General features: G+C 43.9%; 1 protein-coding gene across 1 annotated transcript in view; it reads right to left on the bottom strand.

Moving 5' to 3' along the window:
- The window catches only part of LOC135557473 (serine/threonine-protein phosphatase 2A 56 kDa regulatory subunit alpha isoform-like), a 134190-nt gene that overhangs the window by 22035 nt on the left and 98360 nt on the right, over window positions 1-13795 (bottom strand). The window lies entirely within an intron of this gene.

Here is a 13795-nt window from a genome sequence, read left to right on the forward strand (position 1 = left end):
TAAGCAAAGAGTGGACATAATCAAATCATATCTTATTGCAGCCATCGACCACTTTTATAACATGCACATGTAGACACCATATTGTATACAGATAGAAACCCTTGGCATAGAAAAAGGCTATTTCCATCCTTCAGTATGATGAGTCATTAGTACAATAACGTTACTCTTTAAAGGAGCGGAGCCATTTAGAAATATGCCACTGAGCTCAGAGGAATAGACTAGCTAGCTCTGATCTCGGGAGGGTCCTAAAATGTGGGCTTCGTCTTTCTATTGGGTTGCCAGCACCACAATGACAGGGTCGCCATTCCAGCAGAGAAGTGCCACAATTACAGTCCTGCCTTCCTCCCCCAGCCTGACACCAAACACAGCACACTCCCCTGTTGCAGACAAAGATACTACGAGGATTCATCCCAATACTATTCATGGTTTCCTTTGCAATGTACTTACTGTAACCCTGCACTGATTAGACAGGAATCCATCAAGTCTGTTTAAATCAGCAAGCACAAGGAAATAGGCCATATGAAAGGATGCTGCTGCTTAGTATTATTGGGATGTGTCCCCTTCCAGGCTATGATTAAGCTATACAGGAGGCCAGGGTCAATATTCAATCACCATCAATGATAATCAAGACCCGACCAGTGGGATTTCACCCAGCGGCTAATGCAGTTTGTCCTGAACTTGACCTTTGCTATGTCTGTTATGTTACAGCAGCATTAGGAGCTGAGCGATGGTGTTCATCCGAACATATGTTCTGTCCTACAAGGTCACCCAAGAAGAGCCACATGTCTCTTACACAAAGCGCCCAGAGGGACACTTTACTGTGAGTTAGTCATTGTCAATCTACACGTTTCACAGTATGAAGTTGAACTATAAAACATTCTGAGAGTAGAGTGGAATAGAGACGACTGTATTACACGATTGGTGCTAATGTGCCAAGTCAACACGTCTTAGCACCAAAGAAAACAAGACAGTACAGAACGATCCTATCCAATGTTGTGTTCAGTAGTGCACACCATAGCAAAAAGTTTTGTAACAAAAAATCTATGTTCTCACTAGACAGGTACTTAAGTAGCTCCCTGTTTCAACACATTTTCTCCATTACAGAACACAACCCAGTTGCCTTAAATGCTGCCTCCCATGTCCTCTGCCTCTGACAATGTCAAGGCACCAGCTAGCACAGTGGTTTCTCTTAATTGCCTTTGGCACCGTGTTCAAACACAGTATGGCTGTTTTGAAATGAGTCAATCAGTGCACAAAGTCACTCTGACATTACGGCCTGTGTTCCAACCAACCTCCAGCAAGGTCAATTCTCTCTGCAAAAGTGGAGTGTTGAGGAATAATCAGAATTAGTTGGGTAACATAGATAGGATGAGTTATTTCTCATAAGAATGTATTTTGTTGTACTATAGTGGTGGCCATTGGCAGTTATCTGTTCTCTGTCAGGACTAAGTTGCTTGGGCCGCAGAGAGGGGAGAGGTCAAGGTGTCATCATGTGTAAACATATCTTTTGATCCACTGTGTCTGTGTGCCAGTCACTCCCTGCTTTTCCCATCAGAGAGAGAAGGATGGCAGTGTTTGGAATCATTCTATGCTCCCTCTGTTGCCCCTATCTTAACCTATAGCCTCACTCTCCTCTCCGTGAGCTTGTCCAGGATTGGTTGTATGTAGAATTGGTTTTATCTAAATGACAATTTGATATATATCATAGGGTGGGGGTAATGTCTTGGTACCATTTTGTACCAAGGACGAAATAAGAGCTTTGTTTAGGAGACCTGTGGTTTGTCATGTCGTCTAGGGGGGGTGGATCTTTGCTATAAAGGATCCCATTTGCCATTATGTTGGGACTCTCAACTTTTCATTAGAGATACTGAACTGTTGAAAGTCAAAATGCTATTGCAAAAGCTTAATTATTATTAAAGGTGAAGATTAAGCATAACTCTGACTGGTGTGTGATTTGCTCCCTCATCATTTGGTAATTAAGGAAATTTCCACGACAGTAGTTACTGATGGTTCAACTGAAATGACGAGGTCTCCCACCCCCCCGAACAAGCCATTAGGTTTCTAAAACCTACACTCAAAGTATAGTTATTTTCTCTGCACAGATCTAAGACTACCTGCAACTGCAGATAAAAGAGGCAAAGCAAAGAGATACGTTCTGCTAAAATTCATAGAAAGTAGTGTTGAGCTCAATTTAACACCTCATGATATCGATCGGGAAGCAGAACAACAGATCTATGTTTTTGTGTCAAGCCCCGACACCCACCGAGACCGGGATTGAAGGAGAATGCTGCATAAACAAAATGGCTGGTCCTCATCAGGTCTGTTTATGTGCAGCAGTACTCTCTGAGAGAAGCTTACAGAAAGGTGTCGAAAAGTTATCGCACCCCCGGCTGTGTGTGTGTATGTGCTGTGCGTACACACTATGCACATGCATGCATTTGAGAGAGGTGTAGAAATACTTATTATGGGTGTGCTATAATGCATGTACAGTCTACACTGTAGCTGTGTGCAGTACATTTATTGAAAAGGCCGAGAGAGGGAGGGAAGGAGGAAGTGGGTCTGGAGCGGAGACATAAACAAGCGGGGTGTATCCACGGGGAGATCGTGACCTCTAGTTCATCCTTCCTCTCTGCCCCGGCTGAGCCTCAGTCTCCAAGGTGAAAACTGCGCCTGGCCTGCCTGCAGCTCTCTATCCTTCCACTGCCTGCACTTGATGTGACGGTACAGTTAAATAATAACCTCCCTGCATGGGAACGGCTCAATCAGATGCACCACTTGTGTCCCAAATGACGCCCTATACCCGATTTAGTGCACTACTTTTGACCAGAACCCTATGGGCCGAGGTCAAAAGTAGTAGGGAATAGGGTGCCATTTGGGACACAACAAAAGAAGACCACTCAGTGGGCTCTCACAGAGAAATATCTGCCTCGACAGGCTAACCGTGCATTAGGAGGGGGAGAACAGAGGGAACGTATGGAGGCCGTAAGTGTTTTATCTGACCTGTTACACTGTAAGTGTTTTATGTTTTGCCAACACATAGGGCCACCCTAAGAGGTTCACAGCATACATCTAATGATAGGGATTAGACTCACACAAACAGCCTCTTTCTACAGTCCGTATCCTAACCTATGTTATATACAGGGAGCAAATGCAATACTGGTTAACAATACCTAAAAGGTACAAAATTGCATGTGTGCGCACACACCCAAACCAGTGTAAAAATAGAAAGTGTAAAAAGTGAGAAAGGGAACAGAGAAAGAAAATGCTAATGTAGGCCTACTTTGAATGCATGACTCATAATAGATTTCAGTTCAGTTCTAGCACAGCGATGCATCTTTTGAAGTGACTAAATGACTTGTTCAACAGCAAAGGGCCTGTTCAGGCTCAGGATACGGCCGGGGCAGCTGAGAATAACTCCTCACTAACACCTGTCAGTCAGCAAATCAGCCAGCCAGTCGGTAAGAACAGAATGTCCCGAGTGATTCCCCTGCCATGTTGTTTGTCCCATCAGGCTCGCTCTCCCAGTCCCCTTGCCCTGACAAGCACAGAGCTGAGAGTGAAGACATAGGCATTCTGATCCTACTACAGCAGAAGCCTTTAAAGAGCGAATGCCTCTAAAAAACAACTCATCCCTTTGAAAATGGCCTGTGGCATCTAGTCAAACATGTATTCTAGTGTCAAAATGAACTTCAAAGTGTAAGTAGGATCATTTAAGTCATACAATCGGTCTCATCTAAAAAACAGTTTGGAACCTCTGTGCATCACGAGTAAAATGAAGGTTGGGTTTGGATTACAATTATGTCAACAAATCATGCTCCCTTTTGTCAAGCTCCAAGTGTATATCACCCGTCCACCCACTTCGCGTCCCTTCATTGAATGGGGCTCCCTTGTTTCTGTTACATTATGTTACGTTGCCTCCAACACCTTCAAAGGATCGGCGTCAGCATGCCCTGCCAAAGGATCCTGTCCTGCGGAATAGGTGGTTGGAGTTCGTTGGTCTCCAGTGGTGGTGAGTGTACCAGTAGGTAAATCATAGACTGCTGGTTATGTACTTGTTGATAATCAATATCGCTAGCATAGCTGACGTTAGCTAGCTACCTAACCTTAGCCTACATCAATACAACTCAGATGGCTTGGAAACACCATAACTTCAATATTTCGTCATGATAGTGATGTTGCCAGATTGACTTTAGGTGCAGTATAACTTTAGCCAGTTAACATGAGCATTGCTAGGTATTTTTGACGAACTTTGCTAGTAACAGTAATGACAACCTTGCAATCTCTCTAAAGTAAATTTGACGACATAATACGGCAAAGTTGTTTCCGACTAATTATTTGCCTACTTTAGCAATGTAATCGTATTTCTATGCCACTAAGTTAGTGCAATTTAGACGAAACCGCCACAGCCTCTGAGAGACACAAATAAATATGGGATGCATCTATGGTGGTATTAGCTAACTAATGTCTGACTACAACAGCAACCAACATGCAGCAACAGACTCAAACCGACCCAGGGACATAACAAAACATGTCACAGTAGGTTGCATAATGTAACAGCGTCACCAGCCTGAATCTAATCCAATCTGAAGTCTACATCCGTAAAGCATAGAATTAGCTTCCAAATGAGATTGTTATTTCTCGAGCTATGTTGATAATTGAGGGATGATGACAATTGTTGACTTTTTCTGTTAGACAACGTGCACATTTGTGTGCCCGACTGATCCCCTGGTCATGAATGGATGCAGAGACCTACCAGAAAGAGCGAAGGTGGGTATCATAGCATGTCCAGCAATGTGATTGAAATGGTTTAGCGACCTCCAAAGATAGCCCCATTGATGGGGCTCTGGTAAAGATCTCACTTCTTGCCTGCTAACCAACAATTATTGCTGGGGAGAACAGAATTAGGTATGTTTAGTCTGACCTGTTCAAAATTCAACATAGTATATGTTTGTGTGTCAGATATCACCTATCCCTAACTGCCTTTGGTAATAGAACAGTGACTGTGTGTATGCGTTAACACATGCATGAGATGCAGAGAGACGTGTCACTCAACACATCCCACTATGAGGTGATTACTAGTACAGTACAGCACAAATCTTCACTAATAGCAACACCCGTTTCATTCCATGTGCCACTGATGACCTCTGCTTATTTCTACAGATGGACTGGAGATGCTTTTGCCAGACGGCAGCCTCAGTCGTTTTATGGGGAGACCATCAATGGGTAGGTTTTATCTGACCTGTTCAAACTTCAACATAGTACCTGTTTGTGGGTCACTGCCATTGGTAAAAACAAAAACAGTGACTATGTGGTTATGTGTTCCCAGCAACATGTATGGAGCCAGCACGTGGAGGTTTGCAAGATGATCTGATTAAATTCAGACTGACAGATGGGCTTGATACTGATGTCTGTGAATGGAGAGAGACTTAGCACTCGGTATTAACATTTTACTAGACAACTTTTACTTGTATTGCCTTGCATTATTGAATTGAATGGTATCAGTCAATATGGGGAGGGAGAAACGCTGTGTATTCTGCACCAGGATCAGGGAACTCTTGTTGTATATGGGACACTACACAGGAAGGTATGACCACTGGCATGTTTGTCAAGGTAGCCCCATTACCACCAGACAAAAATGCTGATTGGCACAGTATCTGTATTACAATGACAAAGAAACATGAAAGGTGCACGTTATATCAACAGAACACTGCTTCTATGGTATTATGTAAAGGGTTGTTTGTTCTACATGGACTTGCTACTACATTTGAAAGTTATCAAAACATTTTTTTATATCAACATAAATTCAGCAATGGCATTCTTCTCATACTACTCTGTAGGCTACTGACCTATTCAAAGCTTCCTCCGGGCATCTCACCATACATGGGCCTGTTGTTATTGAAGTCAACCCGCAGGAGGTTTGTTTGTTGTGAGTGGGGGGGAAACAGCCCGCGGGCAAGGTTCTGACAGATGGGTGTCTTGGAGGTGTTAAGGACACACCCAAGAAACACCCACATTATACCACACCACTAAGCCAACTCACGTTTGGTTTATGTCATGGCCGCCAACATTTCTTCTGGAGCAAGCCAAGAAACAAAGCCAAATCAGCGGGTGCAGTTCCCCTTTAAGTGTATTCGGAAAGTATTCAGACCCCATGGCTTTTTCCACATTTTGTTGTTACAGCCTCATTCTAAAATATAATAAATATTTTTTCCTCCCTCATCAATCTACACACAATACCCTGTAATTACAAAGCGAAAACTGATTTGTAGAAGTTTGCAAATTTATATTAAAAAAAGAAAGACCTTATTTAAATAAGCATTCAGGCCCTTTGCTATGAGACTTGAAATTGAGCTCAGGTGCATCCTGTTTCCATTGATCATCCTTGAGATGTTTCTACAACTTGATTGGAGTCCACCTGTGGTAAATTCAATTGATTGGACATGATTTGAAAAGGCATACACCTGTTTATAGAAGGTCCCAGAGTTGATAGCATATGTCAGAGCAAAAACCAAGACATGGGGTCAAAGGAATTGTCAGTAGTGCTCCGAGATAGAGAGTTCCTCTGTGGAGACAGGAGAAACTTCCAGAAGGACAACCTTCTCTGCAGCACTCCACCAATCAGGCCTTTATGGTAGAGTGGCCAGACGGAAGACACTCCTCAGTAAAAGGCACATGACAGTCCGCTTGGAGTTTGCCAAAAGGGACTTAAAGGACTCTGACGATGAGAAACAAGATTCTCTGGTCTGATGAAACCAAGATTGAACTCTTTGGCTTGGATGCCAAGCATAATATATATAATATAATAATATATCCCATTTAGCAGACGCTTTTGTCCAAAGCGACTTACAAGTCGGCTGGGGCCACTACTTTTACATATGGGTGGCCCTAGCGGGAATCGAACCCACGACGCTTGGCGTTGCAAGCGCCATGCTCTACCGACTGAGCCACACAGGACCCTGGAGCATCACGTCTGGAGGAAGCAGGTCCCATCCCTAAGGTGAAGCATGATGGCAGCATCATGCTATGGGGATGTTTTTCAGCGGCAGGGACTTGGATACCTGTCAGGATCGAGGGAAAGATGAACAGAGCAAAGTACAGAGAGATCCTTGATGAAAACCTGCTCCAGAGCACTCAGGATCTCAGACTGGGGCAAATGTTCACCTTCCTATAGGACAATGACCCTAAGCAGACAGCAAAGACAACGCAGGAGTGGCTTCGGGACGAGTCTCTGAATGTCATTGAGTGGTCCGGACTTGAACCCGATTGAACATCTCTGCAGAGACCTGAAAATAGCTCTACAGCGACGTTCCCGATCCAACCTGACAAAGCTTGAGAGGATCTGCAAAGGAGAATGGGAGAAACTCCCCAAATACAGGTGTGCCAAACTTGTAGCGTCATTCCCAAGAATACTCTAGGCTGTAATCTCTGCCAAAGGTGCTTCAACAAAGTACTGAGTAAAAGGTCTGAATACTTATGGAAATGTGATCAGTTCTTTATTTTTAATACATTTGCAAAAATGTTTAAAAAAACAACTGTTTTTCCTTTTTATTATGGGGTATTGTGTGTAGATTGATGAGGGGGGGGAACAATTTAACCCAATTTAGAATAAGGCTATAACGTAATAATAATAAGTCAAGAGGTCTGAATACTTTCCGAATGCACCGTCTATGGATGATTTATAAAGCTAGACACATTTAACAGTTAGGCTGTTGATTATAGACCAATTTAAGTTGTCGTTTCCTCTCCTCACTTTTCTTAGACAATTAAGGTAAGGGCTGTTTTCTCGTCTCTTAACTCAACTACTGTCCCCGCCACATTGTTCTATGTTAAGCACATAGCAACTATGAAAAAAAGCCAATTCAACAACGCACTGATGTTTAAGAACAGCAAACGGGAGAAACCACATTTGTTATAAAATTATATATATTTTTAAGTTTTGCACCATTCTTCTTATGTAAATAACCATATACAATTTCAGTAGCACATGTCTTAGAGTGATGCACTGCGCCATCCCCACGGTCTCCACAATGGAGTAGTCCACTAAGACAGGAGCAAATCAGACAGGTGTCTTGTACACAATGATAGTGTTTTTTCTTTTGCTACTGCTCGACTAAAGAAATCTCAGTCGAGCAACAGCCTATTGACCAAACAATCGACCAGTCGACTAAATGGGGTCAGGCCTAGATTAAAAACATAAATTCTGGCATTTTTTCCCATAATGAGGCCAGTGTCTGAATTAATTTGTTGTGGCAGAGAGGAGGAAGTAGAACCATACTGGGACTTGAAAGTTTCTCAGAATTTAGCCACGATCCCAATCCGAATGAGCGGTTAAATAATATTAGATTGAGCCTTTCTGATTCGTCTTACACAATGATTCCTCAGTTGCTTAAAAGCTTGCCAGTCTGGGCCAAAGCCTGTGTTCCTGGTCTTGTTCCAAGCATCATCTCTTTTATGAATGACTGAAAATTCCAGAGTAAAACCAGGCATTCGATCTACCTTCAACCTTTAATTTTTTTTAAGGGAGCATGAATATCTACAATAGTATTGAAGTTCATCTGCAAAAAGGCTCAAAGCTAAATCAGGTTCAGGGATAAGGGATAACAGGGGTAACTTCCGGCGCCGACAGAGATGGCCGCCGCTTCGCGTTCCTAGGAAACTATGCAGTTTTTTTTTTTACGTGTTATTTCTTACATTAGTACCCCAGGTCATCTTAGGTTTCATTACATACAGTCGAGAAGAACTACTGTATATAAGATCAGCGTCAACTCACCATCAGTACGACCAAGAATATGTTTTTCGCGATGCGGATCTTGTGTTCTGCCTTACAAACAGGACAACGGAAAGGATCGCATGCAGCGACCCAAAAAAACGACTCCGAAAAAGAGGGAAACGAGGCGGTCTTCTGGTCAGACTACGGAGACGGGCACATCGTGCCCCACTTCCTAGCATTCTTCTTGCCAATGTCCAGTCTCTTGACAACAAGGTTGATGAAATCGGAGCAAGGGTAGCATTCCAGAGGGACATCAGAGACTGTAACGTTCTGTGCTTCACGAAAACATGGCTCACTGGAGAGACGCTATCCGAAGCGGTGCAGCCAACGGGTTTCTCCACGCATTGCGCCGACAGAAACAAACACCTTTCTGGTAAGAAGAGGGGTGGGGGTGTATGCCTTATGGCTAACGAGGCATGGTGCGATGAAAGAAACATACAGGAACTCAAATCCTTCTGTTCACCTGATTTAGAATTCCTCACAATCAAATGTAGACCGCATTATCTACCAAGAGAATTCTCTTTGATTATAATCACAGCCGTATATATCCCCCCCCAAGCAGACACATCGATGGCTCTGAACGAACTTTATTTAACTCTTTGCAAACTGGAAATCATTTATCCGGAGGCTGCATTCATTGTTGCTGGGGATTTTAACAAGGCTAATCTGAAAACAAGACTCCCTAAATTTTATCAGCATATCGATTGCGCAACCAGGGGTGGAAAAACCTTGGATCACTGTTACTCTAACTTCCGCGACGCATATAAGGCCCTGCCCCGCCCCCCTTTCGGAAAAGCTGACCACGACTCCATTTTGCTGATACCTGCCTACAGACAAAAACTAAAAAAAGTAGCTCCCACGCTGAGGTCTGTCCAACGCTGGTCCGACCAAGCTGACTCCACACTCCAAGACTGCTTCCATCACGTGGACTGGGACATGTTTCGTATTAAGTCAGATAACAACATTGACGAATACGCTGATTCGGTGTGCGAGTTCATTAGAACGTGCGTTGAAGATGTCGTTCCCATAGCAACGATTAAAACATTCCCTAACCAGAAACCGTGGATTGATGGCAGCATTCGCGTGAAACTGAAAGCGCGAACCACTGCTTTCAATCAGGGCAAGGTGTCTGGTAACATGACTGAATACAAAGAGTGCAGCTATTCCCTCCGTAAGGCTATCAAACAAGCTAAGCGTCAGTACAGAGACAAAGTAGAATCTCAATTCAACGGCTCAGACACAAGAGGCATGTGGCAGGGTCTACAGTCAATCACGGACTACAGGAAGAAATCCAGCCCAGTCACGGACCAGGATGTCTTGCTCCCAGGCAGACTAAATAACTTTTTTGCCCGCTTTGAGGACAATACAGTGCCACTGACACGGCCTGCAACGGAAACATGCGGTCTCTCCTTCACTGCAGCCGAGGTGAGTAAAACATTTAAACGTGTTAACCCTCGCAAGGCTGCAGGCCCAGACGGCATCCCCAGCCGCGCCCTCAGAGCATGCGCAGACCAGCTGGCTGGTGTGTTTACGGACATATTCAATCAATCCCTATACCAGTCTGCTGTTCCCACATGCTTCAAGAGGGCCACCATTGTTCCTGTTCCCAAGAAAGCTAAGGTAACTGAGCTAAACGACTACCGCCCCGTAGCACTCACTTCCGTCATCATGAAGTGCTTTGAGAGACTAGTCAAGGACCATATCACCTCCACCCTACCTGACACCCTAGACCCACTCCAATTTGCTTACCGCCCAAATAGGTCCACAGACGATGCAATCTCAACCACACTGCACACTGCCCTAACCCATCTGGACAAGAGGAATGCCTATGTGAGAATGCTGTTCATCGACTACAGCTCGGCATTTAACACCATAGTACCCTCCAAGCTAGTCTTCAAGCTCGAGACCCTGGGTCTCGACCCCGCCCTGTGCAACTGGGTACTGGACTTCCTGACGGGCCGTCCCCAGGTGGTGAGGGTAGGTAACAACATCTCCACCCCGCTGATCCTCAACACTGGGGCCCCACAAGGGTGCGTTCTGAGCCCTCTCCTGTACTCCCTGTTCACCCACGACTGCGTGGCCACGCACGCCTCCAACTCAATCATCAAGTTTGCGGACGACACAACAGTGGTAGGCTTGATTACCAACAACGACGAGACGGCCTACAGGGAGGAGGTGAGGGCCCTCGAAGTGTGGTGTCAGGAAAATAACCTCACACTCAACGTCAACAAAACTAAGGAGATGATTGTGGACTTCAGGAAACAGCAGAGGGAATTTATCCCCCTATCCACATCGATGGAACACTAGTGGAGAGAGTAGCAAGTTTTAAGTTCCTCGGCATACACATCACAGACAAACTGAATTGGTCCACTCACACAGACAGTATCGTGAAGAAGGCGCAGCAGCGCCTCTTCAACCTCAGGAGGCTGAAGAAATTCGGCTTGTCACCAAAAGCACTCACAAACATCTACAGATGCACAATCGAGAGCATCCTGGCGGGCTGTATCACCGCCTGGTATGGCAACTGCTCCGCCCTCAACCGTAAGGCTGTCCAGAGGGTAGTGAGGTCTGCACAACGCATCACCGGGGGCAAACTACCTGCCCTCCAGGACACCTACACCACCCGATGTTACAGGAAGGCCATAAAGATCATCAAGGACATCAACCACCCGAGCCACTGCCTGTTCACCCCGCTATCATCCAGAAGGCAAGGTCAGTACAGGTGCATCAAAGCTGGGACCGAGAGACTGAAAAACAGCTTCTATCTCAAGGCCATCAGACTGTTAAACAGCCACCACTAACATTGAGTGGCTGCTGCCAACACACTGACACTGACTCAACTTCAGCCACTTTAATAATGGGAATTGATGGGAAATGATGTAAATATATCACTAGCCACTTTAAACAATGCTACCTTATATAATGTTACTTACCCTACATTATGAATCTCATATGCATACGTATATACTGTACTCTATATCATCGACTGCATCCTTATGTAATACATGTATCACTAGCCACTTTAACTAAGCCACTTTGTTTACATACTCATCTCATATGTATATACTGTACTCGATACCATCTACTGTATCTTGCCTATGCTGCTCTGTACCATCACTCATTCATATATTCTTATGTACAGTGCCTTGCGAAAGTATTCGGCACCCTTGAACTTTGCGACCTTTTGCCACATTTCAGGCTTCAAACATTAAGATATAAAACTGGATTTTTTGTGTGAAGAATCAACAACAAGTGGGACACAATCATGAAATGGAACGACATTTATTGGATATTTCAGACTTTTTTAACAAATCAAAAACTGAAAAATTGGGCGTGCAAAATTATTCAGCCCCTTTACTTTCAGTGCAGCAAACTCTCTCCAGAAGTTCAGTGAGGATCTCTGAATGATCCAATGTTGACCTAAATGACTAATGATGATAAATACAATCCACCTGTGTGTAATCAAGTCTCCGTATAAATGCACCTGCACTGTGATAGTCTCAGAGGTCCGTTAAAAGCGCAGAGCACATCATGAAGAACAAGGAACACACCAGGCAGGTCCGAGATACTGTTGTGAAGAAGTTTAAAGCCGGATTTGGATACAAAAAGATTTCCCAAGCTTTAAACATCCCAAGGAGCACTGTGCAAGCGATAATATTGAAATGGAAGGAGTATCAGACCACTGCAAATCTACCAAGACCTGGCCGTCCCTCTAAACTTTCAGCTCATACAAGGAGAAGACTGATCAGAGATGCAGCCAAGAGGCCCATGATCACTCTGGATGAACTGCAGAGATCTACAGCTGAGGTGGGAGACTCTGTCCATAGGACAACAATCAGTTGTATATTGCACAAATCTGGCCTTTATGGAAGAGTTGCAAGAAGAAAGCCATTTCTTAAAGATATCCATAAAAAGTGTTGTTTAAAGTTTGCCACAAGCCACCTGGGAGACACACCAAAGATGTGGAAGAAGGTGCTCTGGTCAGATGAAACCAAAATTGAACTTTTTGGCAACAATGAAAAACGTTATGTTTGGCGTAAAAGCAACACAGCTCATCACCCTGAACACATCTCCACTGTCAAACATGGTGGTGGCAGCATCATGGTTTGGGCCTGCTTTTCTTCAGCAGGGACAGGGAAGATGGTTAAAATTGATGGGAAGATGGATGGAGCCAAATACAGGGCCATTCTGGAAGAAAACCTGATGGAGTCTGCAAAAGACCTGAGACTGGGACGGAGATTTGTCTTCCAACAAGACAATGATCCAAAACATAAAGCAAAATCTACAATGGAATGGTTCAAAAATAAACATATCCAGGTGTTAGAATGGCCAAGTCAAAGTCCAGACCTGAATCCAATCGAGAATCTGTGGAAAGAACTGAAAACTGCTGTTCACAAATGCTCTCCATCCAACCTCACTGAGCTCGAGCTGTTTTGCAAGGAGGAATGGGAAAAATTGTCAGTCTCTCGATGTGCAAAACTGATAGAGACATACCCCAAGCGACTTACAGCTGTAATCGCAGCAAAAGGTGGCGCTACAAAGTATTAACTTAAGGGGGCTGAATCATTTTGCACGCCCAATTTTTCAGTTTTTGATTTGTTAAAAAAGTTTGAAATATCCAATAAATGTTGTTCCACTTCATGATTGTTTCCCACTTGTTGATTTTTCACAAAAAAATACAGTTTTATATCTTTCTGTTTGAAGCCTGAAATGTGGCAAAAGGTCGCAGAGTTCAAGGGGGCCGAATACTTTGGCAAGGCACTGTACATATTCTTTATCCCCTTACACTGTGTATAAGACAGTAGTTTAGGAATTGTTAGTTAGATTACTTGTTGGTTATTACTGCATTGTCGGAACTAGAAGCACAAGCATTTCGCTACACTCACATTAACATCTGCTAACCATGTGTATGTGACAAATAAAATTTGAATTGATTTGATTTGGTTAGCTGAAATACAATCAAAGGTCACTAAAATAAAAAAGCTTGTTCACTGAAGGTTTTAAAGTTCCTCTTTGATGACACGA

The sequence above is a fragment of the Oncorhynchus masou genome, chromosome 16 (assembly GCF_036934945.1).
Source record: "Oncorhynchus masou masou isolate Uvic2021 chromosome 16, UVic_Omas_1.1, whole genome shotgun sequence".
Classification (NCBI taxonomy): Eukaryota; Metazoa; Chordata; class Actinopteri; order Salmoniformes; family Salmonidae; genus Oncorhynchus; species Oncorhynchus masou.